The sequence below is a fragment of the Salvelinus sp. IW2-2015 genome, unplaced genomic scaffold, assembly GCF_002910315.2.
Source record: "Salvelinus sp. IW2-2015 unplaced genomic scaffold, ASM291031v2 Un_scaffold3059, whole genome shotgun sequence".
Taxonomy (NCBI): domain Eukaryota; kingdom Metazoa; phylum Chordata; class Actinopteri; order Salmoniformes; family Salmonidae; genus Salvelinus; species Salvelinus sp. IW2-2015.
Genome location: NW_019944351.1, coordinates 36,332 through 57,258, shown reverse-complemented (window position 1 = coordinate 57,258; position 20,927 = coordinate 36,332). Strand labels below are relative to the sequence as shown.

The window sequence follows — 20,927 nt, the reverse complement described above, 5'->3', positions numbered from 1 at the left end:
AGGTAAGAGTTGCTACCGGCGAGGACAGTAGGCTGGGTTATAAGGTAGGGTTGAGCTACCGGCGAGGCAGCAGTAGGTTGGGTTATTAGGTAAGGGTTGAGACTACCGGAGGACAGTAGGTTGGGTTATCAAGGAGAGGTTGAACTCCGCGAGGACAGTAGGCTGGTTCAAGGTAAGAGAGTTGAGCTACGGCGAGGACAGTAGGTTGGGTTATCAATGTAAAGAGTTGAACTACTAGAGGACAGTAGGGGCACAGCCAATTGGTATGAGAAATAGATGTATATACAACGATTGCAGCGAACAGACTAGCTATAGATGGGCTACATCTCAATGATCTGTACTGGCCTCCACCCGCTTTTCCTTCCTTCACATTGTGCATGAGAGGTTGGTTGGTAAGTGTGTTGATAAGCTGAAGCACTGGTTCCAACCTGGGGGTAATTGGTCTATGGTAAAAGGCACATGGGGACTTCAGGGGTAACCCGGATGAGCAAATACAGTAATGGAAAAGGTTGGGAACCACTGAGCTAAAAGCTATTACTAGAACACGAAGAGTCTATAACAAACACGCGTACTGTATAGCATACATATACAGAAGCGCGTGGCATTATAATTGACAGTATTGCGCAAACAATCACCCTATCAATAAAAACTCTTTGCTAAACTGACTGGTGACGACCTGTGGGATTTGACTTGACTCAACTTGTTACGTGCGAGATGCCACTGACACACCTTGATTAGAACATTTGCTGGGTGTGTGCGCTATCGGTCGTCCTGATAAACAACAAATGTGTCGATCAACCAACGTCCATGACTTTAGTTAGCACTTTCGCAAATAACTAACGTTAGCGAAGTGAGCGAGCCACATAGCAATGCTTCAACTTTGTTCACGTTGATTCGCAGCGGGTGTCATAGACGGAAATGGCCATCAAACAGGTCCTAAACTTGATGGGTAACATATTTTTGTTTTCTATTAAACTCCTACACAAAGTAAAGTCAACATGTTGAGGCTCCTTCCCATAGGTTCGAGACCCTTAAAACAGCCGCCATGCTTTTTCCTTCTGACCACGGATTCACGGTGACTATTAGGTGGGTTTTAATGACACGTTCTGTCCAATCGCAAAGCCGCTTACCCGGGTTTATATGCGACGAAGAAGGTGGGGGGACATCTGAACTGCATGAACTTGAAGGACTGGCTGAGTTCATACATCTAGCAATGAATGCACAATCAGATTTAATAATACCATTTCAATGGTCTGCTCAGGCGGTGGAACGCGTTTTCAATGCTCACATAAGATACAGACGATTATCAGAAATAGCAATGTATTGTGCCACAAACCGCTAACTAACAATCTTTGTGCGTGCTGGTATTTGTTTTTTCCGGGTAGACTAATAGGAATTGGATAATGTGAAAATAATAACTATATACTAGAAATGGCATATGGGGCATACTGGTCCTACTGGTAGGCTGGTAATAACGGACGGTCATGGTTACTACAGGCTTTTTGGTGCAGGGGTCAGGATTTCGCCTAAATATGTCAGCCACCTAGTACTATGTATCGTGATGCGCGGTAGAGATATATTAAGTGAAAGAGCAGTCTCTGGGGTGAGGGGAGAAATATTTATTGGGGGCGTAGCAGTATCTGGGATGGCTTAGTGGATAAGTATATATTATTGGAACATTATCGTTGATGGGAGATTTGAAGAAGCGTAATCCTGTGGGATGGGGGAATAGGAGGTTGATTTTTCATCAGCCACTAATAAGTGCCGAGGGGGTGTGGGTATATATGGCAATATACACGGCTAAGCTGTCGCGTTATGGCCAGATGCAAAGCAGGTGCCTCAGAATATGCTATTTATTATAATATCTAGTTACCAACGGGTATTAGGCAGTAGAAAAGATACATGTAATCTTTGCATACCTCCTAGATAAGGTCTGGTATAAACAATGGTTCTAGCCTGAGTCTGATTGCCTTGACAGGCTGTGCGGCTCCTGAGTGGCGAGCTGGGTCTAAAGATAAACTCCTGTTGATCAGGCTGTGTATCCACATAGATCACGGACCGTTGTATTGGAGGTCCACCATCTAGGATGAGCGCGACATAATACTGGCACAGCATCATCATGGTTTAGGGCCGTGGTAGCTGTCCACTATGTAAAAAATAAATCTGTTTTTTACCGACTTCCAGTTCAAATATCAAAGGTTAAGTTAAAATAAATATAAAATTTCGTTTGGCCTTCTGCACAAGGGCAGTTAACCACTGTATGCCTAGGCCAGGTATTGTGAAATTAAAGAACTTTTGCTGTTGAAGCATCTTACCAAGCTTTGTACTGGGGAATTATTGCCACCTTAGTTAAAGGTTTTTTTTTTTAAATCGGCCCAATATAATTACATCTACCAATTTTTGAAGGGTGCCTACCGTCAGATTAGGAGGTTATTATTTCCATGTGATCCTAGCATAACATAGGGGAAAGGTGTGTTCAGAGAAGGTCTATTCCATTGTTACCTATATCATATATTGTCTTCAGGGCTAAGTATAGCAGCACGTATTGTTATAACAATGGAGTAAAAGATTGTTAACCAAAGGTATCTGGGCTCGAATTATGCCGGGTTAACCCACGAACAAGAATAATAAATCCGGTATTTTTCCGGGAAGATGATGATGCTAATAAGTGACGTGTGTATCTTCATTTGGAAACAATCAAAGCAACGCGAGGAATAATATTCCCAGACAGATAGTCAGAAGGTAGAACGGGGATTTAGGCGTTTAAAGGACATACATTCGAGAGAACATGTCGTCAATAACAGTTTTTGGCACGAATATCGTTTGGCTTTTGTCCTCTACTTGCTTCAAGCAGGCAAATGGGTACTGCTATATATCGTATGTGGCTCTCGGTCGATAAAAGGAGAACAACTTTGAAAAAATTAATGGGTATTCTCGTCTGTCATGGTATTGAGTATGCTAGGTAACGAACTAACTGGCTTGCTAAACTAGCCAAACGAAGGGTGTGCCTGACAAAGCGGGCAGCAAACAGCTAGTTACGCTTAGTGGTGACGGACAACTCACGCTATTTGGGAGGACATAGTACAGATGTATTGGGTGAAGAAGTCTTTGCCCCGTATAAGCTATTTCGAGTAATAGTCTTAATCTCTGTCTAAGCTAGCTAGGGGTATGAGGAACCGAATGGCGCTAGGCTATCTTGTCAAGGAGGTGTGCTTAGCAATATGGTTAGGATAGATTATAGCCTGCACGAGGCACTTTGGCAGCAGGGAGAGCTGATAGTTTATCTACAGATTAGCGTGTGGGAGGGCGCGCTGGCGCCTGTGTTTCTTTTTGGTTTTGTCACACTGGCGATTATATTTATGTTCTGAGAAGACACTATGATCACTTGGCTCCAGTTAATTATAAATGCCGTTGGCAGTTAAAAATAATACGTATCAACTAGCCATAGTAAGTCGTAATCGAATTGGGTGTGATTCGCATTTGGCTGTAAAGTCCTAAACACACTACTGGCACAATTAGCCGACAACACGCACTGGGTCGGGAACAGGTTCCAGATATAAGGGATGCTAATATAACTGTAAAACTCGTCAAATCTATAAGACTAGGGTAGAGGATACTAATGTCACTCATCACAATCCCATATACTACCGGCGAGGACAGTAGGGGCACAGCACTGGTATAAGAAGAGATGTAATACAAACATGCAGCAGAACAGACTAGCTATAGATGGGCTACATCTCAATGATCTSTACTGGCCTCACTCACCCGCTTTTCCTTCCTTCCATTGTGCATGAGTGCTGGTTGATAAGCTGAAACACTGGTTCCCAACCTGGGGGTACTAGTGTTACAATATAACTTTAAACCGTCCCCTCGCCCCGACACGCGCGCGAACCAGGGACCCTCTGCACACATCAACAACAGTCACCCACGAAGCGTCGTTACCCATCGCTCCACAAAGGCCGCGGCTCTTGCAGATCAAGGGGCAACACTACTTCTAGGTTTCAGAGCAAGTGACGTCACTGATTGAAACGCTATTAGCGCGTACCCGCTAACTAGCTAGCCATTTCACATCCGTTACACTAGGACCCCTGGGGGTACTTGGTCTATTGGTAAAAGGCACATGGGGGACTTCAGGGGTACCCCCGGGATGAGCAAAATACAGTTGTACAGTAACTGGAAAAGGTTGGGAACCACTGAGCTAAAAGCTATTACTAGAAACACGGAAGAGTCTATAACAAACACGCGTACTGTATAGCATACATATACAGAAGGCGTGGCATTATAATTGACAATATTTGTGCAAACAAATGACCCTATTCAATAAAAACTCGCTTGGCTAATAACTGACTTGGTGACAAGAGCTGTGGGATTTGACTTGACCCTCAACTTGTTACTTGTGCGAGATGCACACTGACACACCTTTGATTAGAACATTTGCTGGTGTTGGCTATCGGTCGTCCTGATAAACAACAAATGTTTCGATCAACCCAAGCGTCCCCATGACTTTAGTTAGCTACTATTTCAGAACACTAACTAAGTTAGCAAGAGTGAGCGGGCCACAATACCAATGCTAATCAACTTTTGTTCAACGTTGATCTTCGCACGCAGCGCGTGTCATAGACGGAATATGGCCATCAACAGGTCCTAAACTTGGATGGTAGCATATTTTTTGTCTATATCTTTAAACTCCTTACCCCAAAGTAAAGCAACATGTTTGGAGGCCCTTCCCCATAGGTCCGAACCCCTTAAAACAGCCCCATGCTTCTTTCCTTCTGAACCACGGATTCAGCGTGAACATAATTAGTGGTGAAGATTGACGACGTTTTTCTGTCCAATCGCAAAGCGCTTACCCGGTGTCATTAGCGACGAGAACAGTGGGCGGGACATTCGAAGTTACGCATGAACTAGTGAAGGACATGGCTGGTCATGCATGCGGAGCCAGCTGAAAGTGCACAATCAGAAGTTAATAATACCATTTCAATGGTCTGCTCAGGCGGTGGAAACGCGTTTTCAATAGCTCAACCATAAAGAAACCTAACGTTATCAGCAAATACAAGATTTCGCCACACCCGCTATAACATCTGCTAAACGTGTGTATGTGACTAATACAAATTTGATTGAAATAAACTATATAATAACGGCATAGGGGGACTACTGTACTGTATCATAATACGACGGTCATGTTACATACAGGCTTTGGCAGTCAGGATTTCCCTAAATATGTCAAGCCCCCCTAACTATATCAAGTCTGATCGAGTAAAATATATTATGAAAGAACAGTATCTGGGGTAGCGGAATATTATGGGGAGCAGTATCTGATGTTGAAACAGTTATATTATGGAACATTATCTTATGGGAGGAATTTGAAGAACATCCGATGGGATGGGGAATAGGAGGTTATTTAAGCAATAAGGCCCGAGGGGGTGTGGTATATGGCAATATACCACGCGTAAGGGCTGTTCTTATGCAAGATGCAAAGCAGTGGCCTAATGCTATTTATTATAATCTAGTTACCAACGTCATTAGAGCAGTAAAAATACATGTTTTGTCATACCCCTATAAGGTCTGTTATAAACATGGTTCTAGCCTGAAGCTGATTGCCTGACAGCTGTGGGCTCCTGAGTGGCGCAGCGGTCTAAGACACTCCCTGTTCGAATCCAGGCTGTTCACATCGCCGTGATTGGGAGTCCCATAGGTGGCGCGCAATTGGCCCAGCATCATCTGGTTTTGGCCGTGGTAGGCTGTCATTGTAAAAATAATCTGTTTTACCTGACTTGCCTATTCAATAAAGGTTACAGTTAAAAAATAAATATAAAATCTGTCGTGTCTGCCCCTGAACAAGGCAGTTAACCCACTGTTCCTAGGCCGTCATTGTAAATAAGAATTTTTCTTAACTGACTTGCCTAGTTAAATAAAGTTTAATTTTTTTTAAATGGCCCAAATATATTGACATCTACCATTTTGAAGGGTCCTACTCAAATTTCAGAGTTTCATTCCTGTAACAGAAAGTGTGTCAAAWATCTATTCATTGTACCATTCATTATTTTTCAGATAGTTAGCAACACGTTGTTAACAATGTAACAAATTGTTAACAAGTTTGGAATTCCCACATGACAAATAACGGTATTTTTCCGGAAGTGATGTAGCTAATGTTGTTATTCTATTCCAGGAAGAGAAGACGGGGATTGCGTTTAACATCGAGCAACTGCGTCAATAACAGTTTTGACGAATATCTTTGGTTTTCCTCTACTCTTCAGCATGGCAAATGGGTATGTTATCATCTTATGTGCTCTTGTCGATAAAAGAGAACAACTATTGAAAAATGTATTCGTCTTGYCCTGGTAACTTGATATGCTAGCTAACGAACTAACTGGCTTGCTAACTAGCCAAACCAAAGGGTCCCTGACAAAGCCAGGACAGCAAACAGCTAGCTAGCTAGCTAGTGGGTGGACGGACAACTCACGCTATCTTGGGAGGACATAGTACAAGATTGGCTGAAGTCTTTGCCCCGTATCACGCTTTCGAGAATAGTCATTAATCTCTGTTAAAGCTAGCTAGCTATAGGAACAAACGAGCTAGGCTATCTTTAAGGAGTTAGCTAGCAATATGTTAGATAGATTACTAGCCTCAACAAGCACTTTGCAGCAGGATGCTAGTTTAACTACACGATTTAGCGAGGCCTTTTTCTTTGTTTTGTCACATGGCTATATTTATGTCTGGAAGCCATATGATACTTGCTCAGTTAATTATAATGCCATTACATTAACTAACGTCAGCTAGCCATAAAGTTACATCATTGTGTGATTCATTTGGCTCTAACACACTCACTGACACACTTACCGACACACGCACTGGGTTGTCAACAGTTCAGATAAAGATGCTATCAACTGTAAAACTGTAAAATCAAACTAGGTAGGTTCATGTCACTCATCACAATCCATATAATAAATGTATAATTTAAGTATATATATATTTTTAGGTCACATACATTTGGCATGTCGAACAATGCTCTGCTATTGTCTGGCAATGATGAATTGTATAATTTGGAAATGTTTTAGTACGAGTCTGTTTTTAGACATTATTTAGTATGAGAATAAGTGGTGTGTGTTTTTTTGTCTAGATTACAACCTCTGGTCTGTGTTTTCTTTCTCTATTTACCAATGTTGTCTTAGATACTTCTCATGTGCACCATTTTCCTGAACACGTCACTGTGACTGAACAGAGAGTCTGGAAATTCCTGCTCATCTTGTTTGATCTTTAGGTCTCTTTATGTAGTGTTGTGGTGTCTCTCTTGTCATGATGTATGTTTTTTCTTCTTCTCCAAAACATTTTTATCCCAATCTCAGGCCCCGAATGAGGTGTTTTGGTCTTGGTTGGCCATCATTGTAAATTAGAATTTGTTCTTAAGTGACTTGCCTAGTTAAATAAAATAAAAAAGCCTACATGCCTTTATAAGACTTTTAGCTAGACTTCAGTGATATAACTTTTATCTGTTGAGAATGAGATCGTGGACAGCATTTTTGCAGTCCTTTGACTGTTAACTAATTTCTCATTGCAACAGTGTGGAATGTAGAATATCTTATCTTGTTTCAGGGAAAATGCTGACAGATGTTGTGGCCAGAGGAATACATCAGCACATTTAGGCGACAGTTTATGCCAGACTAAATCTATACCCTTTATAGTTCACTATATGGGGAATAGCATTTGGACATTAAATGTTCTCTCACTGTGGTCGCTGATCAAGTCCTTTGTCTAAATATACCGRCAACCTTTAGTTTGGTTCTTTCCTCAGAGGTCTCAGCGGATGAAACAACTGGAGGCCGTATCTGGATTACTAAATAAGAACAGTYTGAATGAAATGGTATCCTTGCTGCTTTGTGTGAACCAACCACACTGCAAAGCTAAACACAGGAAGAACACCGTCCTAACCAATTTGATTTGCATTTTTAGATAAGACCTTTGTTGTTGGTACATTTAGATTACATTTGACATTTTAGTGACTAAGCAGACACTCTTATCCAGATCGACTTATGATGTTGGTGTGTTAAACATTCTGCTTGTTCAGTCATTGACTTCATAGTCTAGTGAAGAGCTGGGGAACAGACCGTAACAGACCAACCCTTGTCAACTCTAGTCAGGGATGATGAGCGTGTCATAGTCATGCACACCACGGCAACAACAGTAGTCATATTCTCCCACGGCAACAACAGTAATCAAATCAAATTTTATTTGTCACATGCAGATGTTAATGCGAGTGTAGCGAAATGCTTGTGCTTCTAGTTCTGACAATGCAGTAATAACCAACGAGTAATCTAACCTAACAGTTCCACAACTACTACCTTATACACACAAGTGTAAAGGGATAAAGAATATGTACATAAAGATATATGAATAAGTGATGGTACAGAACGGCATAGGCAAGATGCAGTAGATGGTATCGAGTACAGTATATACATATGAGATTAGTAATGTAGGGTATGTAAACATAAAAGTGGCATAGTTTAAAGTGGCTAGTGATACATGTATTACATAAAGATTTCAAGATGCAGTAGATGATATAGGAGGACAGTATACTATGCATTGTTTAAAGTGGCTAGTGATACATTTTTGATCAATTCCCATCATTTCCATTATTAAGTGAGCTGGAGTTGAGTCAGTATGTTGGCAGCAGCCACTCAATGTTAGTGGTGGCTGTTTAACAGTCTGATGGCCTTGAGATAGAAGCTTGTTTTCAGTCTCTCTGTCCCTGCTTTGATGCACCTGTACTGACCTCGCCTTCGGATGATAGCGGGGTGAACAGGCAGTGGCTCGGGTGGTTGTTGTCCTGTGATGATCTTTATGGCTTCCTGTGACATCGGGTGGTGTAGTGTCCTGGAGGGCAGGTAGTTTGCCCCAGTGATGGTTGTGCAGACCTCACTACCCTCTGGAGAGCCTTACGGTTGTGGGCGGCAGTTGCCGTTCAGGCGGTGATACAGCCCGACAGGATGCTCTCGATTGTGCATCTGTAGGTTGTGAGTGCTTTTGGTGACAACCGAATTCTTCAGCCTCCTGAGGTTGAAGAGGCGCTGCTGCGCCTTCTTCATAACGCTGTCTGTGTGGGTGGACCAATTCAGTTTGTCCGTGATGTGTACCCGAGGAACTTAAAACTTAGCCTCTCCACTACTGTCCCGTCGATGTGGATAGGGGGTGCTCCCTATGCTGTTTCCTGAAGTCCACAATATCTCCTTTGTTTTGTTTACGTTGAGTGTGAGGTTATTTTCCTGACACACTTCCGAGGGCCCTCATCCTCCCTGTAGGCCATCTCGTCGTTGTTGGTAATCAACGCCTACCGCTGTAGTGTCGTCCGCGACTTGACTGATTGAGTTGGAGGCGTGCATGGCCACGCAGTCGTGGGTGAACAGGAGTACAAGGAGAGGGCTCAGAATGCACCCTTGTGGGGCCAGTGTGAGGATCAGCGGGGTGGAGTGTTGTTACCTACCCTCACCACCTGGGGCGGCCCGTCAGGAGTCAGTACCCAGTTGCACAGGGCGGGGTCAAGACCTAGGGTCTCGAGCTTGATGACGAGTTTGGAGGGTACTATGGTGTTACTGCTGAGCTGTAGTCGATGAACAGCATTCTAACATAGGTATTCCTCTGTCCAGATGGGTTAGGGCAGTGTGCAGTGTGGTTGCGATTGCGTCGTCTGTGACCTATTAGGGCAGTAAGCAATTGGAGTGGGTCTAGGGTTCAGGTGGGTGGAGGTGATATGGTCCCTGACTAGTCTCTCAAAGCACTTCATGATGACGGAAGTGAGTGCTACGGGCGGTAGTCGTTAGCTCAGTTACCTTAGCTTTCTTGGGAACAGGACAATGGTGGCCCTCTTGAAGCATGTGGGAACAGCAGACTGGGATAAGTTGATTGAATATGTCCGTAAACACACCAGCCAGCTGGTCTGCGCACGCTCTGAGGACGCGGCTGGGTATGCCGTCTGGGCCTGCAGCCTTGCGAGGGTTAACACGTTTAATGTTTTACTCACGTCGGCCCGCAGTGAAGGAAGAGTCCACAGGTTTTGGTAGCGGGCCGTGCAGTGGCACTGTATTGTCCTCAAAGCGAGCAAAGAAGTTATTAAGTCTGTCTGGGAGCAAGACATCCTGGTCCGCGACGGGGCTGGTTTTCTTTTTGTAATCCGTGATTGACTGTAGACCCTGCCACATACCTGTTGTGCTGAGCCGTTGAATTGCAACTCTACTTTGTCTCTTACTGATGCTTAGCTTGTTTGATTGCCTTGCGGGGGAATAGCTACACTGTTGTTATTCGGTCATGTTTCCGGTCACCTTGCCCTGGTTAAAAGCAGTGGTTCGCACTTTCAGTTTCGCGGAATGCTGCCATCAATCCACGGTTTCTGGTTTGGGAATGTTTTTATAGTTGTGTGGGTACGACATCGCAGATGCACTTTCTAATGAACTCGCTCACCGAATCAGCGTATTCGTCAATGTTGTTGTTGGACGCAATGCGGACACATATCCCAATCCACGTGATCGAAGCAATCTTGAAGCAGCGTGGAATCAGATTGGTCGGACCGCGTTGACAGACCTGAGCGCGGAGTTCTTGTTTCAGTTTCTGTCTGTAGGCTGGAAGCAACAAAATGGAGTCGTGGTCAGCTTTTCCGAAAGGAGGGCGGGGAGGGCCTTATATGCGTAGCGGAAGTTAGAATAACAATCATCCAGGATTTTACCAGCCCTGGTTGCGCAATCGATATGCGAATAGAATTTAGGGAGTTTTGTTTTCAGATTGAGCTTGTTAAAATCCCCAGCTACAATGAATGCAGCCTCAGGTATGTGGTTTCCAGTTTACATAGAGTCGATAAAGTTCGTTCAGGGCCATCGATGGTTCTGCTTGGGGGGGAATATATACGGCTGTGATTATAATCTAAGAGAATTCCCTTGGTAGATAATGCGGTCGACATTTGATTGTGAGGAATTCTAAGTCAGGTGAACAGAAGGACTTGAGTTCCTGTATGTTGTTATGTCACACCATGTCTCGTTAATCATAAGGCATACCCCCCGCCCCTCTTCTTACCAGAAAGATGCTTGTTTTTCGTCGGTGCGATGCGGAAGAAACCAGCTGGCTGAACTGACTCCGATAGCGTCTCTCTCGAGTGTGCCATGTTTCCGTGAAGCAAAGAACTTTACAGTCTCTGATGTCTCTCTGGAAGTCAACCCTTGCTCGGATTTCATCAACCTTGTTGTCAAGAGACTGGACATTGGCGAGTAGTATGCTAGGAAGTGGTGCGCGATGTGCCTGTCTCCGGAGCCTGACCAGAAGACCGCTTCTTGTTGCCCCTTTTCGGCGACGTTGTTTAGGTTCGCCAGCTGTGATCAGATCCATTGTCCTAGGTGGAATGCAAACACAGGATTCGCTTCGGAACAGTCATATTCCTGGTCGTTATGATGGTGAGTTGACGTTGCTTTTATATTCAGTAGTTCTCTCCGACTGTATGTAATAAAACCTAAGATTACCTGGGGTACCAGTGTAAGAAATAACACGTAAAAAAAACAAATACTGCATAGTTTCCTAGGAACCGGAAGCGAGGTGGCCATCTCTGTCGGCGCCGGAAGGGTAGTCATATTCACCTCGGCAACAACAGTAGTAGTCATATTCACCGCGGGCAACAACAGTAGTAGTCATATTCACCGCGCAACAACAGTAGTAGTCATATTCACCGCGGCAGCAACAGTAGTCATATTCACCGCGGCAGCAACAGTACGCCACGGCAACAACTATATGGAACAAGATTGATGACGGATTTCTGGTCCGGGATGAGCCTATCAGACAGCTACTAGAGATGAATATCTTTATGACAGACTAATGAGCCGTAACTGAATGTACCGGCTAATAGGCCCACTGTCATCTGCCCTTTGGAGACTGAGCTTTGTTTAGAAATATTAAGACACTTTAAAAGAAGACATACGGTTGAAACTGCTCAGCTTAAAAAAGAAAAAAAAGAACACCATGAATTGAAAACCTTGTTGCAGTTATTTGTGAAGATGCTGTCACCTTTCCTTTTTTTGGAATAGAGGACTTCTGTTGTCCTTCTCTTCCTGTGCTGAGTGACCCATGCCTCTCTGTTGTCCTCCTCCTCTTCCCATGCAGCCTGTGCTGAGTGACGGATGGCTCTCTTCTTGGACGGGACTCAGTAGGCAGTGCCATGGACACGTTCAAACTTTGCACACGTCATCTTCCAGAACGTGGGGAAGAGCTACCTGCCCCACGCCGCTCTAGAGTGTCACTACACTCTCACAGTTCATCAAACCACACCACAAGGACTGGGTTGGCACATATTCAAGGTGAGTCCGTCCTCTCTCTTTCCTCCCATGCGTCTCTTTTAAGGTGGACGCAGTAATATAGCGTACACCACACAGGGTTACTTTCAGCTTACAGAATCAAACACAATTCCAAATCTGCCATTATTTAGTCCTCCCAATTGGCGCTAGTGCCATTGTGTTTATGCTATCATGCCAACACTTGTCACGCCAAAACATTTTTCCACAGCGATGGAGTTGGCAAGAGCACGGACAGATCTGGGACCAGGCAGTTCCCAATGTGTTCCATAATATTAGTCTGGTCAGTTATGGTCATCGTGTTATCGTTGAAGCCTGTAACCAGGAGTACCCCTGGCCACACTTGTGTAGAATAATAATGTCATGTTGCTGATTCATCTGCCCATAACAGGTCAATTCTATTATAAGGACCAAGTGCATCTGTCTTCCAGACTTGATTACATTTCTAGAGTGGAACTGGACACCTACTAACCTATAATTCCTATCTGGCCCAATCCACTCGCTGTGAGCAAGCATATTAGAATTGTTGTGTGTCCCTAATAGTTACCTTCCTTTTATAGGGCACTACTTTTGGTCAAGTTCCATATGGTCTGGTAAACAATAGTGCACTATATAGGGTGCCATTTAGTACTTAACTGAACTCTCAAGACTCCTGGTTTATCTGAGAGAGGTTTTGCTTTACTTATGTAAGAAAGAAAAAAGAGTGCGTTTTTTAAAGTAAGGTAAACGATGTCCTGTAACCAATGTGTTTGAGTGCAGCTGTACTCTCAGTATGAAAAGTGAGGTTGGCAGAGCAAAAGGGGGGGGGGGGGGGTTTTTTGTCCTGCTCTGCAGACTGGGTGTCCCAGATGGATCTTGGTTTTATGAGAGTGTCCCAGATGGATCTGGTTATAGGAGCACATTAAATCCAATGTACTGGCAGTTATTGATTTGAGCCACTTCTGTAGTGAAAGATGGTGGGCAGAGTGGAGCTGGGGCGAGGGCTTCCTCCAGCAGTAGACCAGCAGCAGGAATGCTACTATAAAGGAGATGTGGAAATGATGAGAGGTGGTCTGTATGTCTGGGCTCACATCTCATCAGATCAAAGCAGCAGTCTGTTTCTGTTTTCTCTCTATGTGGGCTGGATTGAATACAGTTCAATGAACACACACACACACACACACACACGATTGCTTCTGTTTCTCTGTACTTTTATGGCACTGCAGAATTTGTTTTTTTTATCAGAGCGTATGGCAGAAGCCTTCAGTAAAAAGTGACTTTCAGTGTCATATAATTATATCTAATTGAACGGATAAAATGATTAAGTTTGAGTTTAAACCATAACCATAAACTGGCTCCATAAAAGCACAACACAAGTTTCTTTTAAACATGAACCTGCTGTTTAATCTTCTGTGTGAAGTGTAGCATGGTAGAGAGGAGGCCAAACTCCAGTCAGTCTTGTTGTTATATTGGGGCTGCGACTGGCCCAAATGGCACGCTGTTCCCTATATAGGGCACTACTGTAGAGCACAATGTAGGGGATAGTGTGTCATTTGGAACGCAGCGTCCGACACAAGGGGGAGGATCAGGGAACATCTGGGAATTTGTTTGAAATATTGGAGTCGGGGATTTGATTGGAGTGTTGTCTGATGGCGATGTCATACCACAGCACCTAACTGCAGCAGTGGTGCAAGTTCTCCCAAACCCCAAACACGCTAATTCACCAAGGTGGAAAAAGCAGAGCAGTGTGGAACATAAATCATGTAAATGTTCCCGGGCGTGTTGACAGACAGGAGGCTGGGGTGCCAAGCTGAGCTCCAGGCAGCACTCACAGGAGGACAGATACCTGGACCATGACTCACTCTCTCACTGTGGGAAGGGAAGAACACTGCTGCTACCTAACTTGAGGACCAAACTGAAGTGAAGAGGAAATCCAGCAACTCTTGGAGGACAGTGGAAGTAGATAAAAACGCTCATCTCATATCAAACCAGATTATATTATAACAATTCTACTTCACTCACTGTCCCCAGAGCTGTGCTGTGTGGTGCTGCTTCACGGCTGGGTCCAATACATCAGCCTGTAAGGTGCTATCGCGCCCCTAGTGATTTGGAGCTGCTATCGCCTCATAACGGATGAACTCCGATAAACATTTTGTCTTTATCTTTCAGCCTGAAATGGTTTCCTATCCATGTCTTTTTCTCTTCATCTGCACTGATCTGATAAGTCATGATAGGGTAGAGCAATAGGGTGTTAAAACTAATCTGGGTGTGTAGGGTGGCAGGTTTCCTAGCGGTTAGAGCATGGGCCACTAACTGAAAGGTTGCTTTTCCATGGTTTAACCTAGTTTATCAGAACATTTGAACATGTACCTAGGCTATCCAAACAAATAGTCGTGTACAACAAACGTCATAATAGCGCGGTACCACTCGCCAAGATAAACAAAACATTTCATCCAACCATTTATTTAGCATCGGAAGCAGAGCAGTGGGGACAGACACTGACAGATCTCTTGTTAGGCAGCACCGTGTCTTCTACCTGTTCTATCTGTTATGGCTCTTTGTTGTTGGAACGGTTGAGCGCACACACACACAAACCGTGATAGAGGAGTGCCAGGACAGGCAAACACAGCCTTTATAATTATCCTGTCGTAGAGCACAGCCCCGCTGCCTGATTCATTATCCACTTGTCCTACCTGTTTGGTCTTACATCGCGCCGCCCCATGCGACAGAAACAGGAGATGGGTTCCTGCCTCGGACTAGGCTATATGCTAACAAACATGGCAAACAAGAACGCCTTCAACTGTTGCAGCAGCTTACTATGGTAGCTACTAGTCCGTAACCTGCAGTGTACTATGCTAGCTACTAGTTCGTAACCTGCAGCTGTACTATGCTAGCTACTAGTCCCTAACCTGCAGTGTACTATGCTAGCTACTAGTCCCAAACCTCTGCTAGCGTTACTATGCTAAGCTTACGATTTTTTATTTAACCTTTATTTACCTAGGCAAGTCAGTTAAGAACAAATTCTTATTTACAATGATGGCCTACCCCGGCCAAACCTGGACGACGCTGGGCCAATTGTGCATCACCTTATGGGACTCCCAATCACGGCCGGATGTGATACAGCCTGGATTTGAACCAGGGGCTGTAGTGACGCTCTCTTGCACTAAGATGCAGTGCCTTAGACCGCTGCGCCACTCGGGAGCCCTAGTCTTAACCTGCTGCGTATGTGCTAGCTACTGATCCTACCTGCAGTGTACTTGTAGCTACTAGTCTACTGCTGCGTTGAGCTACTCGATCCTAACCTGCAGTGTACTATGCTATCTACTAGCCCCTAACCTGCAGCGTACTGTGCTAACTACCCCTAACCTGCTAGCTACTCGTCCCTAACCTGCAGGGTACTGTGCTATCTACTAGCCCTAACCTGCAGCGTACTGTGCTAACTACCACCTGCTAGCTACTAGTCCCTAACCTGCAGCGTACTATGCTAGCTACTAGCCCTAACCTGCAGCGTACTATGCTAGCTACTAGCCCCTAACCTGCAGCTTACTATGCTAGCTATAGTCCCTAACCTGCAGCGTACTATGCTAGCTACTAGTCGTAACCTGCAGCTTACTATGCTAGCTACTAGTCCCTAACCTGCAGCGTACTATGCTAGCTACTAGTGTAACCTGAGCGTACTATGCTAGCTATAGTCCTAACCTGCAGTTACTATGCTAGCTACTAGTCCCTAACCTGCAGTGTACTATGCTAGCTACTAGTCCCTAACCTGCAGTGTACTATGCTAGCTACTAGTCCGTAACCTGCAGTTACTATGCTAGCTCTAGTCCGTAACCTGCAGGTACTTGCTACTATGTCTAACCTGCAGGTACTATGCTAGCTACTAGTCCCTAACCTGCAGTGTACTATGCTAGCTACTAGTCCTAACCTGCAGTGTACTATGCTAGCTACTAGTCCCCTAAGCTGCGTGTAACTTATGCTAGCTACTAGTCCCTAACCTGCAGTGTACTATGCTAGCTACTAGTCCCTAACCTGCAGTGTACTATGCTAGCTACTAGTCCCTAACTGCAGCGTACTATGCTAGCTACTAGTCCCTAACCTGCAGCGTACTATGCTAGCTACTAGTCTAACCTGCAGCGTACTATGCTAGCTACTAGTCCTAACCTGCAGTGTACTATGCTAGCTACTAGTCTACACCCTTGCAGTGTACTATGCTAGCTACTAGTCCTAACCTGCAGTGTACTATGCTAGCTACTAGTCTTAACCTGCAGGTACTATGCTAGCTACTAGTCCTAACCTGCAGTGTACTATGCTAGCTACTAGTCCGTAACCTGCAGCGTACTATGCTAGCTCTAGTCCTAACCTGCAGTGTACTATGCTAGCTACTAGTCCCTAACCTGCAGTGTACTATGCTAGCTACTAGTTCCTAACCTGCAGTGTACTGTGATAGCTACTAGTCCCTAACTTGCAACCTGCTGAAGAACAGTGGGCTGGCATTACGTGGTGGGTTTTATGGGAAGTATTTTAAGCATGTTGGCATAATGTTTTTTGTTAAGAATGTGTTTTGCATGTTTAAAGGGTATAATTAGCTTAGCTCTTGGATCAGCTAAATGGCTTTGGTCTGTTTTGGGAACTCAAGATTCTCACTTTGTGCACGCTATTGTTATACCAACCTATCCCYCCAATAGACCTATTGGATTAAGTCTARGTTTACAGCATGATTAGACCCATGTATGCACGCTGTATCCACTCCTCTCCTGGTTGTAAATGTGGATGCTTACAGGGCAGACTAGGCCCTCTGGTCCTGTGAAAGGRGCTTTAGTCCAGTCCTCAGAGTCTCTTCAGCCCCTGACTCTCACCTCTCTCACCACTAATGAGTGTTACTGCAGTAAAGCCTACTGCTACTAGCCTTCCTTCATTCTGTAATGACAGTCACTAACTATGTGCCTGCTTTAATAACTTCCTGTTCTTTACGGCTGGAAGTGGGAACGCCCCCCAGGGACAACTACCCAGGGTACTCTCAACAACACTGGCATCATTGTAGCGTAGCACAGGAGCATCTGTAACACACACACACACACACACACACACACACACACACACACACACACAGACAGCAATGATGCGGTAGTGGGGAAAAACAAGCTGGTCAGACGGATGTAAGGAGTGAGACATACTGTCAAGTTGTAACCGTGCTGCTTCACGCTGACCATATGTAAACAAACTGTGAGAGATTTTGTTTTTGCGTACATAAAGTCTCAATGGTTAGATATAAGTTTTGGTGTTGTCTGTATCATAGTTTGACCGACCAGGCTTGTTTTGGTGTCGTGTATATCGTAGTTGGACCAACCAGGCCAGGACTGAGCCTGTAGCCTAGACCTGGAACCCCAGGCAGCACTGAGCCTGTAGCCTAGACCTGGAACCCCAGGCAGCACTGAGCCTGTAGCCGAGACCTGGAACCCCAGGCAGCACTCGAGCTGTAGCCGAGACCTGGAACCCCAGGCAGCACTGAGCCTGTAGCCTAGACCTGGAAACCCAGGCATCACTGAACCTGTAGCTTGAACCTGGAACCCAGGCAGCACTGAACCTGTAGCTTAGACCTGGAACCCCAGGCAGCACTGAGCCTGTAGCCTAGACCTGGAACCCGCAGCACTGAGCCTGTAGCCTAGACCTGGAACCCCAGGCAGCACTGAGCCTGTAGCCTAGACCTGGAACCCCAGGCAGCACTGAGCCTGTAGCCGAGACCTGGAACCCCAGGCAGCACTGAGCCTGTAGCAGAGACCTAGAATCCCAGGCAGCACTGAGCCTGTAGCCGAGACCTGGAACTCCAGGCAGCACTGAGCCTGTAGCTGAGACCTGGAACCCCAGGCAGCACTGAGCCTGTAGGAGACCTGGAACCCCAGGCAGCACTGAGCCTGTAGCCGAGACCTGGAACCCCAGGCAGCACTGAGCCTGTAGCCTAGACCTGGAATCCCAGTCAGCACTGAGCCTATAGCCTAGACCTGGAACCCCAGGCAGCACTGAGCCTGTAGCCGAGACCTGGAATTCCAGGCAGCACTGAGCCTGTAGCCTAGACCTGGAACCCCAGGCAGCACTGAGCCTGTAGCCGAGACCTGGAACCCCAGGCAGCACTGAGCCTGTAGCCGAGACCTGGAACCCCAGGCAGCACTGAGCCTGTAGCCGAGACCTGGAACCCCAGGCAGCACTGAGCCTGTAGCCTAGACCTGGAACTCCAGGCAGCACTGAGCTGTAGCCGAGACCTGGAACCCAGGCAGCACTGAGCCTGTAGCCGAGACCTGGAACCCCAGACAGCACTGAGCCTGTAGCCGAGACCTGGAACCCCGGCACACTGAGCCTGTAGCCTAGACCTGGAACCCCAGGCAGCACTGAGCCTGTAGCCGAGACCTGGAACCCCAGGAGCACTGAGCCTGTAGCCGAGACCTGGAACCCCAGGCAGCACTGACCTGTAGCCTAGACCTGAACCCCAGGCAGCACTGAGCCTGTAGCCGAGACTGGAACCCCAGGCAGCACTGAGCCTGTAGCCGAGACCTGGAACCCCAGGCAGCACTGAGCCTGTAGCCGAGACCTGGAACCCCAGGCAGCACTGAGCCTGTAGCCGAGACCTGGAACCCCAGGCAGCACTGAGCCTGTAGCCGAGACCTGGAACCCCAGGCAGCACTGAGCCTGTAGCCGAGACCTGGAACCCCAGGCAGCACCGAACCGTAGCTTAGACCTGGAACCCCAGGCAGCACTGTGATCCTGATTTCGTTTGACAGTTTTATGATCCTGGGCTGACATTCTGGATGTATTTTCTGTACTCCCCCCTCACCAGCCATCAGTTAACACATAAAATTCATATAATTACATCTTGGTTTCCATTTTGATGTATAACATTTTCACCTATTTTCCCCTTCCTGTTTGAGGTGAGCTGTTGCCGCTGTTCCGCAGCGGAGCATGTTGACGAGGCCGGGCCTCATTATAGGCCATACACGACACGTGGCACGCAGGAATATAGGAATGTTGAAACCATCCCCCCTTTTCACATATAAAACCTTTACATAACCTAGCCTAAGTGGTGTTTACGTTTTTATATTGCAAAGGGTTTTCATGATTGTGACCCATATCGACACCATATAGGACCATTCCTCTAGATTGTGGTAGCTCCATATTGGCTAATAAAAAGCATGAGCTGGCGTACAACCAGAGAAAATAATTTAGTGTAGAGGTGCTGACTAACGGCGAATAAACTGTAAGCTATAAAAATACATAGTCACACACTCTCTATATAACTCTGAGTCGTTTATTGGTTAAAACAGCAACGTTTCACCATCGCTGTGCCTTCTTCAGGGTGGCTACAATGCCACTGTGTCATGTGTAGGCAGGATACTGTTTCACAGCTTTGGGTGGTTTCTTTGTCCACTAACTTGCTCAATTATTACTGTATTATGTCCCAAATGGTACCCTGTTCCCTATGTAGTGCGTAGTACATGATGTAGTGCACTAGGTAGTGAATAGGGTGCCATTTTAGGTACAACCTGTGTGTGATGTGGTGCATTGTGTCCCCCCCCACTCCTCTGTGTTGCAGGTGGATGGAGCACAGCGAGGGACTATTACACATTCTTGTGGTGTCCTGTTCCTGAGGACCACACTGAGGGCACTGCCATCCACAGAGCCGTGGTGTTTCAAGGTGGGATTTGGGACCACTGACTGCGCCGTGGTTTTATACAACTTTGACACTTTTTCTAACCTCAAGTCAAGAGGCCTGGCCCCTCCGAGAGCTGTTAAGACTTTTATACCAACACAGTAAAATACCAAACTCTACCCATTAAGGGATTTCTTGTTTTGGTGTTAACAAGATCGTTTTCATTGTGTTCATTGCGTTCTTATTAGGTAGACTTGGACTGGGACCAGAAAAGGGATCTGACTGATAAAGGTTGAAATGAGATCCTGAGCATTTGTTTTATGTTTTAAATCACAATGAATATGATTATGTAGATGGGGGGGGGGGGGGGGTTCATAGTTCAGCTCTCCTACTCTGAGAGGCTTGACGTTTACATTTGAGTCATTTACAGACGCTCTTATTCAGAGCGACTTAGGGGCATTAGAGTGAAGTGCCTTGCTCAAGGATTCAAACCAGCAACCTTTCTGTTACTGGCCCAACAGTCTTAACCGCTAGGCTACTTGCTACCTGATATGACCCTAGGTACCTAGGCCCTGCCCAGAATGACCCCCTAGAATGTTTGTGATGTTGGTTGTTGTGTTCCTCCCTCAGGATACTACGTGCCCAACGATGATGGGAGTTCTACCAGTTCTGCTATGTGACCCACAAGGGGGAGATCCGAGGGCCAGCACGCCCTTCCGTTCCGGGCTCAGAGCCCCTCAGAGGACGAGCTGCTGACCGTGGAGGATGAGTGCAACTCGGACATCCTGGTGGTGACCACCAGGACCGGATACCTGGAGGTACGTCAGAGAGAGAGAACCAGGCTCTGCAACGATACACACACGCACCTCAATGCTTTCTCTTTGTCCCTGCAGCAAAAGATGGAGGAGGCCCACAGAGAGAAGGAGGAGCTGGTTCGGACCATGAGCCTCCTGCAGAATGAGAAGGAGCAGCTGGAGGAGGAGAAGGGG

At 45.9% G+C, this 20,927-nt stretch overlaps 1 protein-coding gene, 1 long non-coding RNA gene and 1 pseudogene across 2 annotated transcripts in view; 2 read left to right on the top strand and 1 right to left on the bottom strand.

The window, feature by feature from the left end:
• The window catches only part of LOC112075276 (3-hydroxyisobutyrate dehydrogenase, mitochondrial-like), a 28,406-nt pseudogene extending 17,260 nt beyond the window's left edge, over positions 1 to 11,146 (bottom strand).
• LOC112075277 (tax1-binding protein 1 homolog B-like) overlaps positions 6,148 to 20,927 on the top strand; it is a 29,148-nt gene continuing 14,368 nt past the window's right edge. The window contains 1 exon segment of the mRNA XM_024142301.2: positions 6,148 to 6,269. The gene's annotated coding sequence lies outside the window, so the exon portion shown is untranslated.
• On the top strand, positions 19,887 to 20,921 carry LOC139025679 (uncharacterized). Its single transcript, XR_011477294.1, has 3 exons — positions 19,887 to 19,983; positions 20,569 to 20,756; positions 20,832 to 20,921. It is a non-coding gene; the product is annotated as an uncharacterized lncRNA (long non-coding RNA).